General features: G+C 43.1%; 1 long non-coding RNA gene across 2 annotated transcripts in view; it reads right to left on the bottom strand.

Moving 5' to 3' along the window:
• The window catches only part of LOC138989885 (uncharacterized), a 148,815-nt gene that overhangs the window by 77,345 nt on the left and 50,117 nt on the right, over positions 1–21,353 (bottom strand). Inside the window, exons 2-3 of one of the 2 annotated variants that reach the window (XR_011466036.1) lie at positions 21,056–21,146; positions 9,412–9,553 (exon numbers count right to left, since the gene is read on the bottom strand). This is a non-coding gene — a long non-coding RNA (uncharacterized lncRNA). The remainder of the gene's footprint in view (positions 1–9,411; positions 9,554–21,055; positions 21,147–21,353) is intronic. The other variant, XR_011466037.1, reaches the window with a different exon arrangement.

Raw genomic sequence — 21,353 nt, 5'->3', positions numbered from 1 at the left:
ATGACTGAGAGACTAAGCACAGCACACTGATTTATTTAGAGCCTTCCCAAGTGGCTCAGCGGTAAGGAATCCACCTGCCAATGCAGGAGACACGGGTTCTATCCCTGGGTCGGGAAGATCCCCTGGAGAAGGAAATGACAACCCACTCCAGTATTCTTGCCTGGAGAATCCCATGGACAGAGGAGTCTGGTGGGCTATAGTCCATGGCATTGCAAAGAGTCGACAGACTTAGTGACTAAACAACAAATTGATTTATTTACCCACTGGACCACCAGGGAAGTCCCATGAAGAGAATGTTTTAAAACCAAATAGCAACAAGGCTAACTGGAGCTTAACCCCACTGGAAACTCTGGAGTCCACACAGCAGAGTCATCTCAGAGTTATCGCATCTGAGTAGCTGCTGCTGCACCAATTCGCATCTTCCACTGCTGGGGGCTGCTCTGGAGCTGGGGGGAGTTCAGTTCTCTGAAACTTCTGGCCTGTCATCAGCCACATGGCCGCCAGTCTAGCAGGCTCCGGCTGCCAGAGAAAGCCCAGTGCATTGGGAGATCTGGCCAGCATTCACACGGTGGTAGAGGCCCTGGGAAATATTGTAGGGGTGTTGACAGTGTCTGCTTCACACATGCTTGCATTTCAGGGGCAGAGACAACTCTGGGAAGCCCTATATCTCTATACATAATGTCAGAAGAATAAGAAACTTGTGTCCCCTCTCAGCACACATGGAAGTGAGGCTCAGGTCAGAATAGCTCCTGGGAAATGGATAAATACAGAGCTTTACCTGAAAATCTGTTAGTTTCCCAGCACCTGGAGTGCTGGGCTGTGCTTCCGGGGGCAATGACCCTAGACAGGGTGTTCATGTATGGGCATATTTGTTGGTTTCTTTCCATGCAGTGTGGCAGATCAGTGTATTTCATGGCCCGAGTCCTAGCAACCAGTTCAGGGATGAACTTATGATCCACATTAGTAAAATTCAGAATTAATTCTAGAATGTTTTCTGGAATAACAAGGAAAATATTCTCTCTTTCTGCAAGACATGAAACTGGGAATCTGTAAGCCTGGAGCTATGGAGGCCGCTGTATAAAAGGAAACTGCCTGAAGAATGGCAACAGAGAAAAAAGAAAAGAGCCAAAGGCTGTGAAGCACCCGAGGGCTGATGACATCACAGGAACTACGGGGTCTAGCTATGCCTGAGTACCAACCAAATACCCTCCTGACTTTTCAGTTATGTGTATTAAGATGAATACGATTTGCTAAACCAATTATTTTTTCTGTCACACATCTGGAAGAGTTTTCGCAAATATAAGATGTGAACTTGCAAACAGTAAGATTTCCAGGCAAGCCCTGGTTGAAAGAACCAAGAAAAATGTCAACTGCTCTTTTTAAAAAAAAAAAAAATTATTTTTAAATTTGGAAGACAGCTGCTTTACAATATTGTGTAGGTTTCTGCCATATATTAACATGAATCAGCCATAGGTATACATATGTCCCCTCCCTCTTAAACCTCCCTCCCATATCCCACCCCATTCCACCCCTCTAGTTAACTGCTCTTAATGCTTCTCAGAACTAATTTTCTGAAACATTGGTGAATGGCATCTTAAGGGTTAACATTGTAATACAATCAGTCCTTAGAAGTGAGTTTAAACCTCTCCTTCTTTATCTCTGGAAAATAACTGATGGGACACTTGCTAGAGAAAAATCTACATTGGCTGGTTAAAGAAATAAGTGACTTCAAGTGCCTTCCAATGAGTTATTGGCCCATTAGAGCCTCAGCCAGAGTTTTCTGGCATCTTTCAAGGCCAACCAGGGTAAGAGATCAGAATAGGATCGCATAGTAATAGCTAACATTTTTGAGCACTTATTATGTGTCTGGTAGAGTTCTAAAGATGGAGAAGGCAATGGCACCCCACTCCAGTACTCTTGCCTGGAAAATCCCATGGACGGAGGAGCCTGGTAGGCTGTAGTCCATGGGGTCACACAGAGTCGGACACGACTGAGCAACTTCACTTTCACTTTTCACTTTCATGCATTGGAGAAGGAAATGGCAACCCACTCCAGTGTTCTTGCCTGGAGAATCCCAGGGACGGGGAAGCCTGGTGGGCTGCTGTCCATGGGGTCGCACAGAGTCGGACACGACTGAAGTGACTTAACAGCAACAGAGTTCTAAAATGTTTAAGAATCCTATGAGATAGGCACTATATTTATCCTTGCTGTACAGATGAGGAGTTGAAGAAGAGAGGCTAAGTAACTTACTAAAAGTCACACAGCTGGGGCATAGTGGGACCAGGATTCAATCCAGGAATCTAAAACCTACACTCTTTTCTCATTGCCCCACATAAAGAAAGGACCCAAATCTGCTTTCCACTAATGCCACAGCACCAGCAGAGCATGTCCCCAACCTATTCCTACAAGTGAGATGTGAACTATTCCTCTCAGGATGAGATGGGCCAAGAGTAGTCAGGCATTTGGGGGCAGAGGCTGTTTTGTGGAATTAGTAGTATGTGGTAATACAGCTAAAGTCTTGGGGAACATTCCTGGGGGAAGGTGGGGTCTAGCTCCTCTCCATGTCCCTTTCCTTCTCCTTTTCCGTGTCACCATACCAAAGCACCTCATCCTCAATGTCCTATTTCCCTCACTATCCGCTGATGGCCTCACCACCTGTTCCACCAAGAAGAGAGCATCTGAGCCCCTCAGGTTCCTGCTCCCATAAGTGTACCAGCATCTCCAAACATAGGAGCCCAGGTTCCTATGCTTAGCCTGAGGATGTGTCCCATCTCCTCCAGGCTTTGCCTTCACTCCAGATCCCATTCCTGTTACCTCTGCAGACTTCCCAGACCTGATTATTTTCTCTCCACCCTGGCTCCCTCTCCTTAACCAGTAAGACTGCCCAACTCCCTCCCAACCTAAAAAAAAGTTAAAAAGCCAACCGCCAACTCCTTTTCATTGCCACACCTCATGAGAGAGGTCCACAGTGGTGTTTCTACTTCTTCACACCCAGTCTCTCTGCAGCCCGCTGCTGTCTGGTTTCTGCCCACCACCCGCTCCCTTTACAAACTGTTCCTGTGCCAAGCTTGGATGACCTAATCTTATTTGACATCCCTACTGCATTGGCAACTCCCTTCTCCTTTTTTGAGTGTGAATAATAGTGTGGCAGTAAAGAGTGCTGTCTCAGGAGACAGACTATCTGAATTCAAAGTCCAGCTTCTACCTGTGTGACCTTGAGCAAGTGACTTAATCTCTCTGAGCTCCATTTTTCTCTTTCTTAGAGGTACTTAAAAAATTCATTCATTTATTTATTTGGTTGCATCAGGTCTTAGTTGCACCAATCAGGATCTTTCGTTATGGCACCCAGACTCTCTAGTTGCGGCACGAGGGTTCAGCAGCGAAAGGCTTGGTTGCCTGTGGCTTGTGGAATGTGGGATCTTAGTTCCCTGACCACATCCCCTGCATTGCAAGGCAGATTCTTAACCACTAACCCAACCAGGGAAGTCCCTCTTAGAGGTACTTATAATAATGGTGGTTTACACAATCAAGTACCTTAGACTGGATGAAATATGGTACCTTGCTACACAGAGATTAATGATGTTTCTCTCTGTTAAAAGCCTTAGTGACTCTCTTTTGCCTGGAGTATGACATCCAACTCCTTAACCACAAATACAGGGCCTATTCCCATCTCCCCCAACTCTACCAACACCAGATCACAGAGATGCCTCCACAAACTACTCTCACTTCTTCAGGGGGTCAGTTCAGAGGGGAATATGGGGTGGGAGATTCCTGGAGCCTCTGCTATGGAAGTCAGCAGGCTGGACCTGCATTCACTTTCCCCCTCTCTGAGTCATGGCTAGAAAATTATTTTTCAACAAGAAATAAAATATTAAAATTTCAGATTTTATTTTATAAAGATAGAACACTTGAAACTAAAAGGCATTTAAAAACTAGGATTCGATGTGGGAAATAATGAAAAAGAACATGTTTTGGGAAAACAATTCTATTTCATACATGTATAAATATTGTTCAGTGTGTATGTTTCAAACCCATGTTTAAATGGTTTCTAAATTTTGGAATAGAGTTGATGTCACAAGAAATGTGATATTTCATTCAACTACAGGTTCACAATAAAGATTTGTTATGGTGTTCTTGAACTTGATTGTTCTTGAACTAATTTTTTATTAGTTTGGTGTTTTATTCCAAGCTATCAGAGAAGCCCTCTTAAATAACTATAGATTAGAAATTACAAAAATAGTAAAAGAGGCTTTATGTACTCCTATAATTTATTCTTAACAGATGCTAGAAACCAATATAATGAAATATGTCCATAACATTTAAAAGTTCAAATAAAACTTACAAAAGAGGGGTTTTGTGCATTTTGTATATATTTGGGGGATAAATTCCACTTGGTCACAACGCATTATTATTATTATTATGTATTGCTGAACTTCATTTGCTTATATTCTGTTGAGGATTTCTGTGTCTATATTCACAGGTATATTGGTCTATCACTTCATTTCCTTAGATGTCTTGTCAGGTCTTGATATCAGGGTTATTCATATCTCCTAAAATGAATTTTAAAACTTTCCCTTCTTCTCTCTTTTTGAAATCGCTTGTGCATGATTTATACTTTTTTTCTCCTTAAATGAATCTAATTCACAAGTGAAATCATCTAGGCATAGGGAGCTTCCCTGGTGGCTCAGATGGTAAAAGCATGTTTGCAATGCGGGAGACCCAGGTTCTGTCCCTGGGTGGGGAAGATACCCTGCAGAAGGAAATGACAGCCCACTCCAGTACTCTTGCCTGGAAAATTCCATGGATGGAGGAGCCTCGTAGGCTACAGTCCATGGGGTCGCAAAGAGTCAGACACACTGAGCAACTTCACTTTTCTTTGTGGCAAGCTTCTGATAATGAATTGAATTTCTTTATAAAATATAGATTATTTAGATCTTCTGTTTCTTCTGGGTCAATTTTGGTAAGTTGTACTTTTCAAAGAAAGTTCATCTCACTTAGTTATCAACCTTACTGGCATAAAGTTGTTCATAGTATTCCCCTATTACCATTATAATGCCTGTAGGAGTGGTCCTTCTTCCATCCCATATATTGGTAACTTGAATTTTCTCTTTTTTTAACTGATCAGTCTTACTATGGGTTTATAAATTTTATGAAACTTCAAACAACCAGTTTTCAAGTTTGTTAAAAATCCCTACAGTTTGTTTTCTGATATACTGATTTCTATTTTATGTTTATTGTTTTTTCTTTCCTTGGGTTTAATTTCCTTATTTTTCTTTTTAAAGTGGAAATTTGGATAATTAATTTTAAACCTTTCTTCTTTTCTAATATGATCAGGTTGGTGCTATTGATTTCTCTCTAAGTGCTGTACCCTATAAATTTTATAAATGGAAATGTAATATTGACTTTTTATCATTCTGCTTAAATATTTTCTAATTTCTCTTAAAGTAGCTTATTTAATCCATATTTATTTAGAAGTATTAAATATTTAATATTCAAATATTTATAATTATCTAGGTATTTTATTCAGTTTAATTTCATTCCATTGTGGTCAAAGAACATAGTCTGTAAGATTTCATTCTTTTGAAATGTGTGAATATAAACAAGTATGTAACTTGCTTTATAGAAAATGGAAAATAGTTATCAGAGAGGTGAGGATAAAGTACTGTGAGAGTGGCGAGAAAAGGAAATTTCACCTGGGCTCAATCATGGAAGGCTTATGGAGGGAGGTGGCATTTGAGCTGGGTCTTGAAGGATGGATAGGATTAAGAAATAAGACTCAATTTTCCTTAAAAGGAGAAATTGTGATTATCTTATATGAAACCCAGGACCTCAGAGCACTGCTGAGCACAGCTGAATGCTCAGCACTGCTGAGTGCACTTCAAACAGGTTTCATTAAAGTGACCACCAACCTATGGTGCCAATTCTTTCCTCTAAACTTCCTTAAAATACCTGCTCCCAAACCACCACTTAAATACTTTGAATTTTGAATCTGGTCACCTCCTGTTTTAGAAACTCAAGCTACACGATATATTCTGAACTAGTAACAACAACAACCAGATTTCATAACTTGAAAAGCATCTTTGTTTTCAAGTTCCCTGTACTCATCATTCTAAGCTTTCTTTTTATGCCTACAAATACAGGAGTTTAAGAAGTGAGATACACTGGGAAGTCTGTATTTGTAGTCACCCCTCTTCCTTTCGGAGAAGTTTGGAATTCTCAGTGACATCACTGGAGAAAAGCTCTATTTGTCACTACAGTCATGTGGCAAGAGTCACTCTTGAAAGTGTCACAGGCAGGAGGCAAGTGCCTCATGGGGATCTATGTCATCTGAAAATAACTCTTTGATCAGAGCCTTCTGTGTGAGTGATGCAATTAAACCTGGGCCTGAATCCATTATCCCCCAGCCAAGCAACATAGAGAATGAGATGGTTGGATGGACATGAGTTTGAGCAAACTCTGGGTGTAGGACAAGGAAGCCTGTGCTGCAGTCCGTGGGGTCGCAGAGAGTCAGACACGAAATCGCAACTGAACAACAAGCAATATGTAGGCTACCTTTCAGCTCTGTAGAATCTTGAGGGCTCACAGCCGCCATCCCAGAGCGCAGGGCAGGGATGGTGTTCTTACCTGTTTCTCATTGAAAGTCCCTCAAGGGACTGAGCAGGACCCAGTTGAGCCTCTTCTTCCCTGAGCTCAGCACACGGTGGGTGTGGCCTTTGCCCTGCTCTGCTCTCTTAGAGGCTAGATGGTCACCCTTATCTTGACTCTTGCTTAGGGACTGAGCTCCCTATGTGGAAGGGTTTGCTTGGAATGCTTGCTCAGATCTTCTCTGACAAGCTGACACCTACCTTCCTGCCTAAAGTTAATAGTCTTGCCAGATGTCATGGGCTTGCCTGTGTCATAGGTGCCCTGGGGACCTGTGAGTGGTCTGAATGGCTGAGTCCTGACAGCTGACTCTCAAAAGACTCCAAAGCCACATCAAAGTCTATCAAGGCCTTCAGTTCCAGATAGAATCATTTACTATAATTCCTGGCAAGAAAGGTGGAATCCAAAGTCAGGGTGAGGGTTAGTCCTCTGTGGGTCTAATGAAGCCTATTTGAAAAAAATCAGCTGCTGTTCCATTTGGTCTTGCTGAAAGGCCATGTCCTCTGGCTAGTGGCTGATTTTGGACACACCAGCATGCCTGCCCATGTGTGACACACTTCAGCCGTGTGTTTACAATGAAACCTGCAGCAAAGTCCCCACCTCTAGTGAGCAGTACTTCCTTGGCTTTTGCAATTCCTAGGCTGAAGGGCTCCCTAATTAGGACAGTGGTGAAGATGAAACTCTCCCCAGAATGCTTCTCTTCAGAGGCACCTGATCTTTTGTGTTAGAGACACAGATAAAATGTGAGGGCAGAAAATGCCTCTTCCTCTGCAAGCACACCATCTCCAGCAATGACATCTGATTGTTTCTCAGGCTGAGTTATCTTGGCAAAGCCTGCCACCTCAGTTCTTAACACCAGGCAGAAAATGGGCACCTGGTACCTCGCTCTCCAATTGCGGAGTGAAGAATGTACAGGGAACCTCCGGGCTAGAGGCCCCCTTGAGGTTTCGAGGCCTGGATGAGTGTTTTTCTTTAAAAATTATTTTTTTTTAATTGGAGGATAATTGCTTTACAATGTTGTGTTAGCTTCCGCCTTACAACAATGTGAATCAGATGTCAGTGTACATATGTCCCCTGTCTTGAACCTCCCTCCCAACTCCCACCCCATCCCAGCCCTCTAGGTTGTCACAGAGCACCGGGTCGAGGTCCCTGGCAACTTCCCACTAGCTATCCATTTTACATATTGCAATGTATATGTTTCAATGCTACTCTCTCAATTCATCCCACCCTCTCCTTCCCCAACTGTGTCCAGGAGACTGCTCTCTATGTCCTTTCTCTATTTTCTGCCTTGCAAACAGGTTCTTCAGTACCATATATCTAGATATATGCATTAATATACAATATTTGTTTTTCTCTTTCTGACTCACTTCACTCTGTATAACAGGATCTAGGTTCAGCCACTTCACTTCAACTGACTCAAATTTGTTCCTTTTTATGGCGAGGAACATCCCATTGTATATATGTACCACATCTGTCAATGGATATCTAGGTTGCTTCCATGTCCCGGCTCTTGTAAACAGTGTTACAGTGAACAATGGGGTGTGCTGGTGCTCAGTCACGTCAGTCATGTCTGACTCTTGGTGACCCTATGCATTGTAGCATGTCAGGCTCTTTTGTCCATGGGATTTTCCCAGCAAGAATACTGGAGTGAGTTGCCATGCCCTCCTCCAGTGGATCTTCCCAACCCAGGGACTAAACCCACGTCTCCTGCATCTCCTGCACTGGCAGGCAGGTTCTTTACCACTGAGCCACTGGGGAAGCCTGAACACTGGGGTACATGTGTCTTTTTGAATTATGGTTTTTGCAGGGTGTATGCCCAGGAATGGGATTGCTAGGTCATATGGTAGTTTTATTCCTAGTTTTTTTTTTTTTTTTTAAGGAATCTCCGTACTGTTCTCCATACTGGCTGTATCAGTTTATATTCCCACCTTAGAGCATTTAGGGGCAAACACTTCAATCTCGAGTCTGGCATCTTCTTCCTGATGGGTTGGTTTATGTCACTAGTCCGTCCCATCAACTCACCAATTACTTCCTTACTTACTCCTCCCTATTTTCCTCTCTCTTTGCAGAGGAGGCTACTATTTGAGGACTGCAAGGTTTGGAGGCTTGTAGACTGAGACTGAAAACTAGAAAGAGGCCCAAGTGAAAAAATGAAACGCCTAACAGATATATGCCTATGGCATATATTTTTCAGGAGAGGAAGGAACGCTGATGACCAGAAAGGCCAAGGGAAGGCTGCTGGCAACACCTCTTACAGATTTTGATAATGCATTTATAAGCCAGGCCAAATGCTACAGAAAGACATGTTCCAAATGTAATGGGTTTGACAAGCTGGGGTAATGTCAATGTCATATTTGTTTGAGATGTTTCCAGCATCCTCCCAGAATGTGCCCAGAGCAATAACTATTACAACAACCTCATCGAAACAGGAGTGCCCTGGCGTGTTCCACCCTCCACTTTAGGGGTTAGGCTTCATGTATTAGCATACATTCCCGACACTTAACAGAACTCCTTCCTTGTGTATAAGATACTCGGGCTCGAAATAATTGGTTTGCACTTAAATGCCCAAATATGATTATATAACTTTGATTCAATTAACAGGTCTGACTTGATTTAAACCTTGCCTAGGAATGAGCCAAACAGTCATCTAAATAATAATTAGAACAAGACAAACCAGCCTGGCTGGTCTCCAGTGTGGAAGATTAAAGGAACTTCCAAGTCATCAGATGGACCTGAGGATCCAGAGGTCCCAAGACTATGCTCACTTACCTTTGAGACCCAGGGCTAATGGTCTGGGGTTCACTCACAGTGGTCAGTGAGGGCTCTGACCATTGCTCCCTCTATCCAACTCAGCAATGATAAAATGGAGTCCAGGAAAGGTGATGTTGCCAGGCCAGGTTTGTTCCATCAGCTGAAAGCAGAGTGAAGACTCAAGTTCAGCACAAATGGCTGTAGAGTTTATCTCATTCAACCTCCCTCCCAGTATAAGACCCTCTGACTGTCATCATCCCTCTGCTTGACCTCTGTCAACAAACACCCATTACCTCCACCAGTCTTGGATAGTTCCAACTATGATAAATTTTTCCTTGTTTTGAGCTCAAACTCATATTCCTATAACTTTCATCCAAAGATCCTTTTATCCTTATCATTGTTATTTCTTGTTGCTTAATCACTAAGTCGTGTCCGACTCTTTGCAACCCCATGGACTGCATGCAGCACACCAGGCTTCCCTGTCTTTCATTGTCTCTGGAGTTTGCTCAAACTTATGTCCATTGAGTCAATGATGCCATCCATCCAACCATCTCATCCTCTGTCAACCCCTTCTCCTTCTGCCCTCAATCTTTCCCAGCATTGGGTCTTTTACAATGAGTCGGCTCTTCCTGTCAGGTGGCCGAAGTATTGTAGCTTCAGCTTCAGCATCAGTCCCTCCAATGAATATTCAGGGTTGATTTCCTTTAGTATTAACTAGTTTGATCTCCTTGCTGTCCAAAGGACTCTCAAGAGTCATTTCTTAACTTCCTCAATTCCACTCCTTCAAAATAGATCCTGGATCTTTAAAAAATCTGCTCTGCTAAGGTACGTTAACCAGCTTAGACTCATGGTTTCTTACAAAACCCAATCGTGGGCCCTGCCTTGAATTTTGAATGTTTCAAAATTCAATAGCCCCATCGTTGAACACCAAAACAGCCCCAGATCTGGCAAAGTTCAGAGGAATTAAGGAATCCAGAACTTTGCTGTACAAAGTCATTGGAAGACTAGAAAAAAATTGAGAGGAAAATAAAATAACTAATTAGAGGCTTTGCCATAGAATAATATATGTTGATGAGAAAATCTGAATTGTTTTTCTGAATAGATTTTTATATCAATTTCATGGTGTCATTTATGATTAGCAAATGATGATACAGTATGTCTTTCATAATATTGGAAATGGATCCCACTGATCCAATAAGTTTGCAGAAGGAGAGGCCAGATTACCCAGTATCTTGATTAGATGTTTCATTTGAAGAGATTAGATAGAATTCATCACAGTTTACACAATGCATGGCACCTAAGATGCTGGGAGCTGTGTACCTGCCTGCCTTTGCCACCAGACTGTGAAGTCCTTGAAGGCAGGAAGAATGTCCCCTTCATCACTGTACCCTCAAGGTTGGCACAGGTTTGTCAGTAAAGCATCACTGGCCCACAGCCTCCATGAGAGAAGGGCTTTGGCTTCTTGGGTGGGGCAGCTGCCACCTTCAGGGTTTGATTTCTCACCACAGTTCACTGTTAACCCAGAATCCCTTGGCTTTCCACTTCTAATTGTAAATTACTTAGAAGTCTGGGAATCCCATCCTGATGTAAAGGGGTAGGGAAGTATGAGTGAGGGGCTGGTGAGTACCTGCGTGATGGTGAACTGGTTCTGACACTGTTCTCTGTTCTCTCCACCACCTTCTTTCCCTTCTCTCTCCACCCCCTTCATGCTCAACCATGGGACAGGAGAGAGGCCACAGTGTTCCTGGCACTCCCAGGCTTCAATTCTGTCTTTGCAGGTAACAGATAGAGACCCCGGCTTTGAGATAACCAACTTGGGATTCAGCTTAATCCTCCCCTATAAGCCAACTAGGAAGAAAAAAACCTATCAAGAGTCCCTCTTCGCCTACAGGCCAAGGGGGAGGGGTTGTTTTGGGAGTACTGATGTCCTCGGGCAGTCTCTTTTCTGGCCTTTGCCCAGAATGACCCAGTTACGTGGCATATGGCATACAGGATGGCTGGGGTGGGCCTGCCCTGTGGGAATGAATGGGACTGGAATGAAACAGATGATCAGTTCCATTTCCCATTGTTCATCCTAGCCAGAGGAAGCTGTGTATTAGATGGCTCTGGTTGCATTTGTCCCCAGTTAATAATCTTGCCTCATCTGTAGAATGATGGCCCTTTTACCCCTGGCTCCACCCAATCTCCTCAAGTCTTCCCCCAGCCTGTCTCAACTCATGCTTTCCCTTCACAGTGCCTCCTCTTTATCCTCAAATACACCATATTCTTTGACACCACTGAGTCCCTTCTATCTGAAATAGCTCTCCCCAATCCTCCCTCCGTTGTCTACACCCAACTCTGATGTCACCTTCTTGCTGTAGCTTGCCATAACAAAGCAAAATTAATGACTCCCTCTTCCAAATTTCCATAGAACTTTGTCTATATCGCTTGTCATATGATATGACAGCATTCATTCCCATGTCTGTCTCACTGGTCGAACAATGCACTCCTCGGAGGGGAGGGACCATTTCTTATTCCTGCATACACCCCCAGGGCCTGGACACAGAAGTGGCTTCATGAATGTTGTTGCTGCCGTGGCAGCAGCAGCATCAGAAGACATTTTGTTTTTTTGCTCCAAGGGTCCCGGGAAGCTCCTGGGGACCAGGAGCACAGGACAGGTTCCAGAGTGAGAGGATCTCGCCTCCCTTTCTTACCACATTCTCCAGGCGGGTCTCAGTTTGAGTACTAGAGGAGAGAGTCTGTCATTTCTAGAGCAAGGAGGGTGTTCTGGGGGCAGAGTTTGGTTTGGGGGCTCAAAGTGTCCTTTGAAGGACATCAGGGTTATTTCTCAAATCCATGAGGATGGCTCCCTAAGCAAGAGGTACAGATAGACAGATGGAGTCACAATTTACTACCTGGCTTGTGCATGGGGTTGCAAAATGTTGGACACGACTGAGCGACTAAGCACACACAACTTTGAACAAATCTCAATATGTTCACTTATACACAAGGGGAAGATGATCAAACCTGGTGTTGCTGTGAAGATTAATAATTACTACTTATTGGATTTATTATAGCAGAATGAGCTCTACAAACATCATCTGGTGAGAAAACAAGAGAGACAGAACAATGACACCATATGAAAAGGACATGGAAAAATGCAAAAGACTACACAAATGTTACTACAGCTTTTGCTGAAAGTACATTGAAACTTCAAAACCTTCATCCAGTTAGGAACTGAAGCTGGAAAAAAAAAAAGATATTTTTCCTGGACCACTGTAAATGGTGGTTCTAGGAAGTACAAAGGTGAGGGGATGGCAGGGACAGCTAATTGTCCACCAACAAATCGTGCCTCATCTTCCTGGCTGAATTATTTCTGGAAGTGGCTGCCCAGCCAGGGATTACATTTCCCAGCTTCCTATGTATGTAGGTGGGGCCATATAATAGGTTCTCCTAAGGAATGGGATCAAATGACAGATGTCACTTGCATGTCAAGATGGTTAAGAAGGGGATGTGAAAAGCCAAGAGGTTAAAACAACCCAACTGTCCATTAACGCATGAATGGATAAACGAAATCTGGTGTACACATACCATGGAATATTATTCAGCCTTCAAAGGGAAGGAAATTCTAACAGGTGCCACAACATGGGTGAAACTTGAAGACATGGTGCTAAACAAAATAATCCAGTCACAAAAGGACAAATATCACAAGAGGCCACTTATATGAGGTATTTAGAGTAGCCGAATTCACAGAGACAGAGAGTAGAATGATAGTTGCCAGGAGCTGGGGGGTAGCAGGAAATGGGGAGCTAGTGTTTAATGGGGAAAGAGTTTCCATTTGGGAAGATGAAAAAGTTCTAGGGAGTTCCCTGGCAGCCCAATCGTTAAGACTCTGTATGGTCATTGCAAAGGGCATGGGTTTGATCCCTGGTCAGGGAACTAAGATCTCACACGCCAGAAGTGTAGCCAAAAAAAGAAAAAGTTCTGAAGATGGATCGCAGTGATGGCTACAAAGCAATGTGCATGTACTCGCCACTGAACTATATACTTTAAAAAGGTTAAATGGTAGATTTAATGTGTATTTTACTGCAATAAAAAAAGAAGAGGATGTGACTCCTCTACATCCGTCAGTTAGATGCAGAGGACTTCCAGGCCCTTGGATGGAAAAAGCCACACAATGGCAACAGCCACATGACAAAAAGTCGCTTGCTGACTAGGAATCAGGCACTAGACTCTTATGTGAGTGGTGAGTGGACTTCTAATGTGTTAAATCACTGAACTTGGGGCTTATTATAGCAGCTCGTGGCACCCTAACACAGCCTGCAGCCAATATTCATGGCTGATGTCATGGCATGATACCACTGCAACATGGTCCTCTGAGAACAAGACAGAAGATGCCGTCAGAACTTGGCTTGGTTTGGAGATGAGCAGACCTTTGTGCTGAGGGCACATTTCCAAGTTCAGCAGTTCTCAAAGACTGAATCACAACCCCCTGGCTGCAAGATGGATTCCAAGGACTTTATGACTGAGGAGTCTGTCTCCTTGAAAGACACATAACTCATTTAGTGATAGGAACTGGGTGTGGGCTTAGGCTATAGCAATGCAGAGGAGAAGGGAGCTGTGGGCCCCAGTCCACCACAGGCAGACAAGGGAACCTGTCCCCACACGCTGTCCTGGCCCAGGCTGCCCAGGGGCAGTGGCTCCTCATGGCTCCAGTGGGGAGCAGCCTTAGCTGAGTGTGGTGAGAGGGGCCAGGGACCATCCTGTCTTGGGCTCAAAGGACAATTGCCAGTGGGACCTGCACCAGGGCTCCTGGCTGTGCCACAGACTCCAGGATCAGCAGCAAGAGAAGTCCAAGACTCAGGGTTTGAGCAAGTGGGAGCAACCAGGACAGGCTTTGAGGCTCAGACAAGGTCATGGAATTACATACTGGCAGCAACTGCAGCAACCATACAAGCTGCTGTGGGCTCTGGCCCCTCGGGCTTTGGCGACCACCCAAGAACCCTGCGTTTGGCAGTGACTGAGGAGCTCCCAGGCTGAAGGCATGCATCTGAGGTGGCTCCAGTGGTCCAAGAGACCAGGAGTCTTCTAATTGTTGAAAAAAAATTTGGAAATGTTAAATATAAATGCCAAGTCCCAAATTAGATTATCTTTAAATTAATTATTCTAAGCCTCAGTTCTTCAGCTTTAAACAAAAATTGTCTTGCTTTTTGTCATAAGCTTTTGTTTATATTAAAGACTATATATATATATATATATAAAAAGAGAGAGACAGACTGTTTATATTAAAGACTGTATATATATATATATATAAAAAGAGTCACTGTTGCATTTCAGATAATCGTCCTGGGAACCTGGACTTCCTGGGTTCATCACAGAACAAGTGACCTGGGGAAAGAAAGAAGGCCATCCTTACGGTAGAGCGGATGAAGCTGGAGCCAAAGTAATGGAACTGACAAAAGAGATGCAACCTCATTTCATTCTCAGTTTTGCAAAGAATTTACTGTTTTAATGACTTAGAGCAATTCAAGGTTACCCTATAATGACCATACTCTTACATGCATTCTTCCTGAGCTGCTAAGCTGGAGTGAAAGAGATGAAATGAGGGCCCAGGAATTGCACACATTTGACAGTTGTGTCAAAATCTGGCACTGTCTACAGAGGTGAATCATGAAGGTAAAGGTCATGTGAGTCACATTAAAATAAAGGCTGAGAATGATTGGGTTTTCTAGATTTTTTTCAAAGAGCCAATGTTAGTGGCCATCAACTCTGCTGTCAGCTATTAGTCCTCTTTAGCTTGTCTCAGGCAAGATGTGGGTTTGATCCCTATGGCAGGAAGATCCCCTGGAGGAGGACATGGCAATCCACTCCAGTATTCTTGCCTGGAGAATCCCATGGACAGAGGAGCCTGGTGGGCTACAGTCCACTGGGTGGCAAAGAGTCGGATACAACTGAAGCAACTTAGCACGCACGCACACACGCAGGCATTCACCATGTGATACAACATCAAGCTCTGAGGCATTCAGAGATGACAAGTGGCGTGACAGTCAAAGAAAAAAAGGTGCAGACCCAGACTTTCTTTAACACCCCATGTCTCTTGGAGTCATTCCCCCATCTTCCCCCATCTGTTGTGTTCTCCACCTCTGGGCTGATGTTCACTTTTTCTTTCACTATGGTCCAAGTGGTATGGAAGCACCTGCCTATGGTCTGAGCCTTATTTTTAAAAAGCTGTTCTGATTTCCCTGGCATCCTCCATGTTCTTATGAAGCCTCAGCCTGGGCCTGGTACAAAAGCCCACTTATAAAGCATCTTGAAGCCAGCCTTTGACATGCTGCCAAGACCACTTGGATCCCTTGCAGCTTCCTGGGAGCTGGTCCCAAAGGCTGAGCATCAGGCCTCCTGCCTGCCTAACCGGGCAGGGCCCAGCCGAGAGTGGAAGCCCTTGCGAAACGGAGGCCTGACCTTTGTCAATCGGAGGTTAAGTCAGAGCTGCTGATCCGGAATCCCAGGTCCCACAACATGAAGACACTATCCTGCCACTCACTTGCCAGGATACCCAGCCCTGCCCCCCTCCCTCCTCCACCCATCTGGCTGGCAGTGCTCACCTGCGTGGGAAGCACTCACTGGGTCACGGGAATATTTTCCCATCCCCTACAGCGCCGGGGTGGGTTGGTGGTGGTGGTGACTTGGGGTCATTCAGTGCCCTGCCTCTCAGTCTCCTCTGGGCCTCCTGTCTTGCTGCCACTGGGAATGGGCTGAACCATTCCTGACCCCTGGAGTTGAGCAACACTGCAGGGAGGCCATGGGTGAATGAGGATAACCACGCTGGGTTTAGCATGCCTTGTGACGCACAAAGCACATGAATGCCAAACCCCGGCCCACTTCCATGGGGAGGCTGAGGCCTTGGGGGGAGGTGGAGAGCAGACTTATGTTCTGAGGGTCACCTCTGCCTCCTAGATTCTGCTTCCTCTGGATTTGTTCAGTTCGAGTCACTTTGGGACCTGTGTGCACTGTCCTAGGTCTGCACCTAACTCAGGTCATTGCCTCAGTTTCCACCAAAACCAAACCAAACACTCACGAAAGACCTGTGTGTGGTCCGTCAAGGGCTGCTCAGGCCAAGCAGGTTTAGGTTGCAGCAATACAAACAACTTTGAAATGAACTTTTGATCCTTAACAATCTTCTTTGAGGCTGTCCCACCTCTGAAGAGTTCTAACTGACCAGACTACCCCAAGTTGCTAACCAAGTGTGGTTCATTAGCCGGCTACACCGTAATTGCCAGTGTGGAATTGGGGGTCTGTTGGGGGGAGTGTGTGTGTACACGTGTGCATAAGAGACAGGCAACTTTGTATTTTTGGCTCATTTGTTTGGATTTTGGTGTTTTTTTTAGGACACCTGTTTTTAAGGGAAGTTTTAAATTTGGGGCTCCAAATCTTAAGTTTAAATAGCTGCAAAAAATTAAAAGTCCACTGTAAATCTGAAATATTTTAACAGTTTAAACATTTAAAAATCATTGCTGTCCCTCATTTAAATGTATCCAAATAGAATTGAAATATTAAAGAAATTGACATCCTCCATCACCCTTTTAAAAATATCACAAATGTGCACTTCCTTAACAGTAAGAAATTTTACATTATTTCTTCTTCTCTTTGAATTTGTATTTCCATTTCTCTTCCTCTATAAAACTTTATCATAATATACATTTATGATTAAAATACTTTATTAATCACTTTATCATATTTCTCTTAAAAATGTATACAAATTCAACTTTAGTAGTTTTTCTTTTTCTGTGGCCATAAAGTTCTCAAGCTGTGCTGTCCAACACTATAGCCACTAGCCACGTGTGACTATTAAAACTTTTTTAAATAAATAAAATTTGAAATTCAGCTCCTCATTCACACTAGCCACATTCCAGGTATTTAATAGCAACACGTGGCATATGGGGCTGTACTGGATGGAGCAAATCCAATCATCATGGAAAGTTCTGTTAGCGCTAGTCTACAGCAAGAAGATTTTCTTACAGAATGAGTTATCATTACAATTAGTAGTAACACACAATTCATCAAAATAACATAACTATATCACAGGTTTATTGAACATTTTAATAAAATATTATTATCCCAAAGAATATTTTGGAAATGCTTTTCTTAATGAAACAGTTGGTGCTTTCCCCTCCACATATCCATGGATAAATATTACTCTTTCCAGAATGAGAGTGGGTCATCATCAATTCTAGCTTTAATTTTTCACTTTTAAAAATGTAAGTGCTAAGAAAACATGTTCAGGATGGAGGGAATTTATTGTAGGAATTCATGCATAATAACAAGATCATTATTAATCATTTATCACGTGATATTGCTAAATGTTCTCTCCTTGGTTTCTCCTTCACCTTTGTTAAAATGATGGGATAACATCTGATTTGCAAACAGATCTGTAGTCCTATCTTTGGAGTAATTCACTTTCTCAGCTAGAACCAACACTTTGAATTGTCTCTTTGATTCCCGTCTGGAGATTTTTATCAAAGACAAAATGACAAGAAGGAGCACATCTTTCTTTTGAAAAATATGTGAAAAGGCCACTTAGAAAAGAGGAAAGGGGAAAGAAGAACAGATCAAACACAGGAGTATTCTCAGGGAGACCAATGTTAGTCAAGAGGACATCTAGAAATGAGCATCTAGAAATTGATTCTTTAATAGAATATGTATTACAACCTTTTAGAATGTCTTCCTGGACCCTGGGAATATGTTTACCCCAGTTTAAAGACCATTGCTCCAGGACTTCCAAGTGTTTCTCAATTTAGCTCTCACCTTCTCCTCTCTCGGCCTCCACTTTTTTAAAAATCCAAATATACAAATTATGTATTTGGATAAAAAATATTAAAGATTTATTTTTTTTCTTCTCTTTTTTTGGTTTCTTCCTTTCCAATATTTTATACCTAATATACATATATATACTTAAATAATATATATATATATATAGTTGCTGTTGTCATTGTTTAGTTGCTGTGTCTGATTCTTTGTAATCCTATGGACTGTAGCCTGCCAGGGTCCCCTGTCCATGAAATTTTCCCAGCAAAAATACTGGAGTGGGTTGCCATGCCCTCCTCCAGGGGATGTTCCCGACCCATGTCTCCTGCTTGGTAGGTGGATTTTTTTACCACTGAGCCACCTGGGAAGCCCATATACGTAAATAGCATATGATAAGCATAAATGTATTTATAAATTTATATGTATAAATTAATAATTAAGCAAGTACTCTATGAACCTACCACTCAACTTAAAGCCAAATGATCCTAATGAAGTAGAACAATATCAAATGACCCAAATGTCTCAATTTCCCTCCTGGGCACATAATCAGATGGCACTTCCTCAGTTCCTTGTACATGCACATGGCCATGTGACTTGCTCTGGCCAATAGGATGTAAGCAGAAGTAACAAGTGCCTCTTCTGGATGGCCTCTCAGACCTAGTGCATGTCTTATCATGGTCCCTCTCCTCATCACACTTATTCAAGACACACCAACTGATGGAGGCCATATTAGCTGGCCTGTAATGAATCTTTAATGTATTTAAGCCGTTGAGATTTCAGGGGCTGTTTGTTCCCAAAGCATATTAGCCCATCATAAAGGACTGATGCTAAAGCTGAAACTCCAGTACTTTGGCCACCTCATGAGAAGAGTTGACTCATTGGAAAAGACTCTGATGCTGGGAGGGATTGGGGGCAGGAGGAGAAGGGGATGACAGAGGATGAGATGGCTGGATGGCATCACCGACTCAATGGACGTGAGTCTGGGTGAACTCCGGGAGTTGGTGATGGACAGGGAGGCCTGGCATGCTGCGATTCATGGGGTCGCAAAGAGTCAGACACAACTGAGCGACTGAACTGAACTGAACTGAAACAGAAGTATTTCTGAAAATCCACGTATATCCCTTGGCAGTGGTGGTATTCTTTCCCTCTTCCCCAGTGTTAACCATTGTCCTTGCTTTTCTTTAAGGTTTTGCCATATATTTATATCACTAAATAATATATGCTTTTGAACTATTGTTTTTTGTATTGTTTGTGAGATTCAGCGATACTATGAATATATCACAATTTATCACTTCTATTATTTATAAACATTTAAGTTGGGTTTCTTTTTTCTGTTACAAATAAGACCACTCTGAGCATGCTTGTATTTTTCTCCTGGGATCAAAGTAAGAAATGTTTTCTGGGCACCCCTGAGATGATCTTGGTGGGGGTGGAGGAGGGGATCTGAGAAGTCAAAACTGTTTTCATAATAATATAAAGATTTTTTGGCTTTTTTGCTTTCATACTCTCATTAAGTCAATGGTGAAGTTTTCCACCAACTACATGAGATAACACAGACATGCAGAAGCAGATATGAGAATTCCAGCTGTCTTCTATTAACTCAGATTTGCAAGATTATAAAACAATGGCACTCTTCCCACTAAGTTGTTTTGTTTTAGAAAATAGTTATTTTTCATAAATGTTATTTGTTGGTTATGTAATGCATTTTTATTGTTACTTGTAAATGCATTAATAGGTTATCAAAGTCTTAGGTTTAATTTCTAGTGTGGTAAATATTGGTCAAGCTGGGATCAAGATTGCCAGGAGAAATATCAATAACCTTAGATATGCAAATGACACCACCCTTATGGCAGAAAGTGAAGAGGAACTAAAAAGCCTCCTGATGAAAGTGAAAGTGGAGAGTGAAAAAGTTGGCTTAAAGCTCAACATTCAGAAAACGAAGATCATGGCATCCGGTCCCATCACTTCATGGCAAATAGATGGGGAAAGAGTGGAAACAGTGTCAGACTTTATTTTTTGGGGCTCCAAAATCACTGTGGATGGTGACTACAGCCATGAAATTAAAAGACGCTTACTCCTTGGAAGGAAAGTTATGACCAACATAGATAGCATATTGAAAAGCAGAGACATTACTTTGCCAACAAAGGTCCAGCTAGTCAAAGCTATGGTTTTTCCTGTGGTCATGTATGGATGTGAGAGTTGGACTGTGAAGAAGGCTGAGTGCCTAAGAATTGATGCTTTTGAACTGTGGTATTGGAGAAGACTCTTGAGAGTCTCTTGGACTGCAAGGAGATCCAACCAGTCCCTTCTGAAGGAGATCAGCCCTGGGATTTCTTTGGAAGGAATGATGCTAAAGCTGAAACTCCAGTACTTTGGCCACCTTATGCAAAGAGCTGATTCATTGGAAAAGACTCTGATGCTGGGAGGGACTGGGGTCAGGAGGAGAAGGGGACGACAGAGGATGAGATGGCTGGATGGCATCATTGACTCAATGGATGTGAGTGGAGTGTGGGTGAACTCTGGGAGTTGGTGATGGACAGGGAGGCCTGGCGTGCTGTGATTCACGGGGTCGCAAAGAGTCGGACATGACTGAGCGACTGAACTGAACTGAACTGAACTGAAATATTGGTCAATATAACTCACCCAAGCAAAAGTTATTTGGCACCCTAAACAATATTTCATAGTGAAAGGGGGTCCTGAAACCAAAAGCCTTAAGAGCTGCTCTTCTAGGACACATAATGAAGAATGGAATTGCTGGGTTAGTTTTGCACATCTTGGATTCTCCTATGTAATGTGACAAGTTCTCCCAAGTGGTTGTACCAAGTCACCCTCCCACCAGCAACACCTCAGAGTTCCTATAGCAGTACAGATGACCAACCTTCTCAGAAAGCCTTGTGAAAGGGGTGGCTTTAAATGCATCCACTTCTCCCCTCGGGCTTCCCAAGTGGCGCTCGTGGTAAAGAACCCACCTGCCAATGCAGGAGACAGAAGAGACACAAGTTGGATCCCTGAATTGGGAAGATCCCCTGGAGGAGGGCATGACAACTCATTCCAGTATTCTTGTTTAGAGAATCCCCATGGACAGAGGAGCCTGGGGGTGGCTACAGCTCATAGGGTCACAAAGAGTCAGACATGACAAGTGACTTAGCATGCACATACATGCACTCATCCCCTCT

Source organism: Bos mutus, chromosome 11, assembly GCF_027580195.1.
Source record: "Bos mutus isolate GX-2022 chromosome 11, NWIPB_WYAK_1.1, whole genome shotgun sequence".
Lineage (NCBI taxonomy): Eukaryota > Metazoa > Chordata > Mammalia > Artiodactyla > Bovidae > Bos > Bos mutus.
This window is presented reverse-complemented; position numbering and strand designations above follow the sequence as displayed.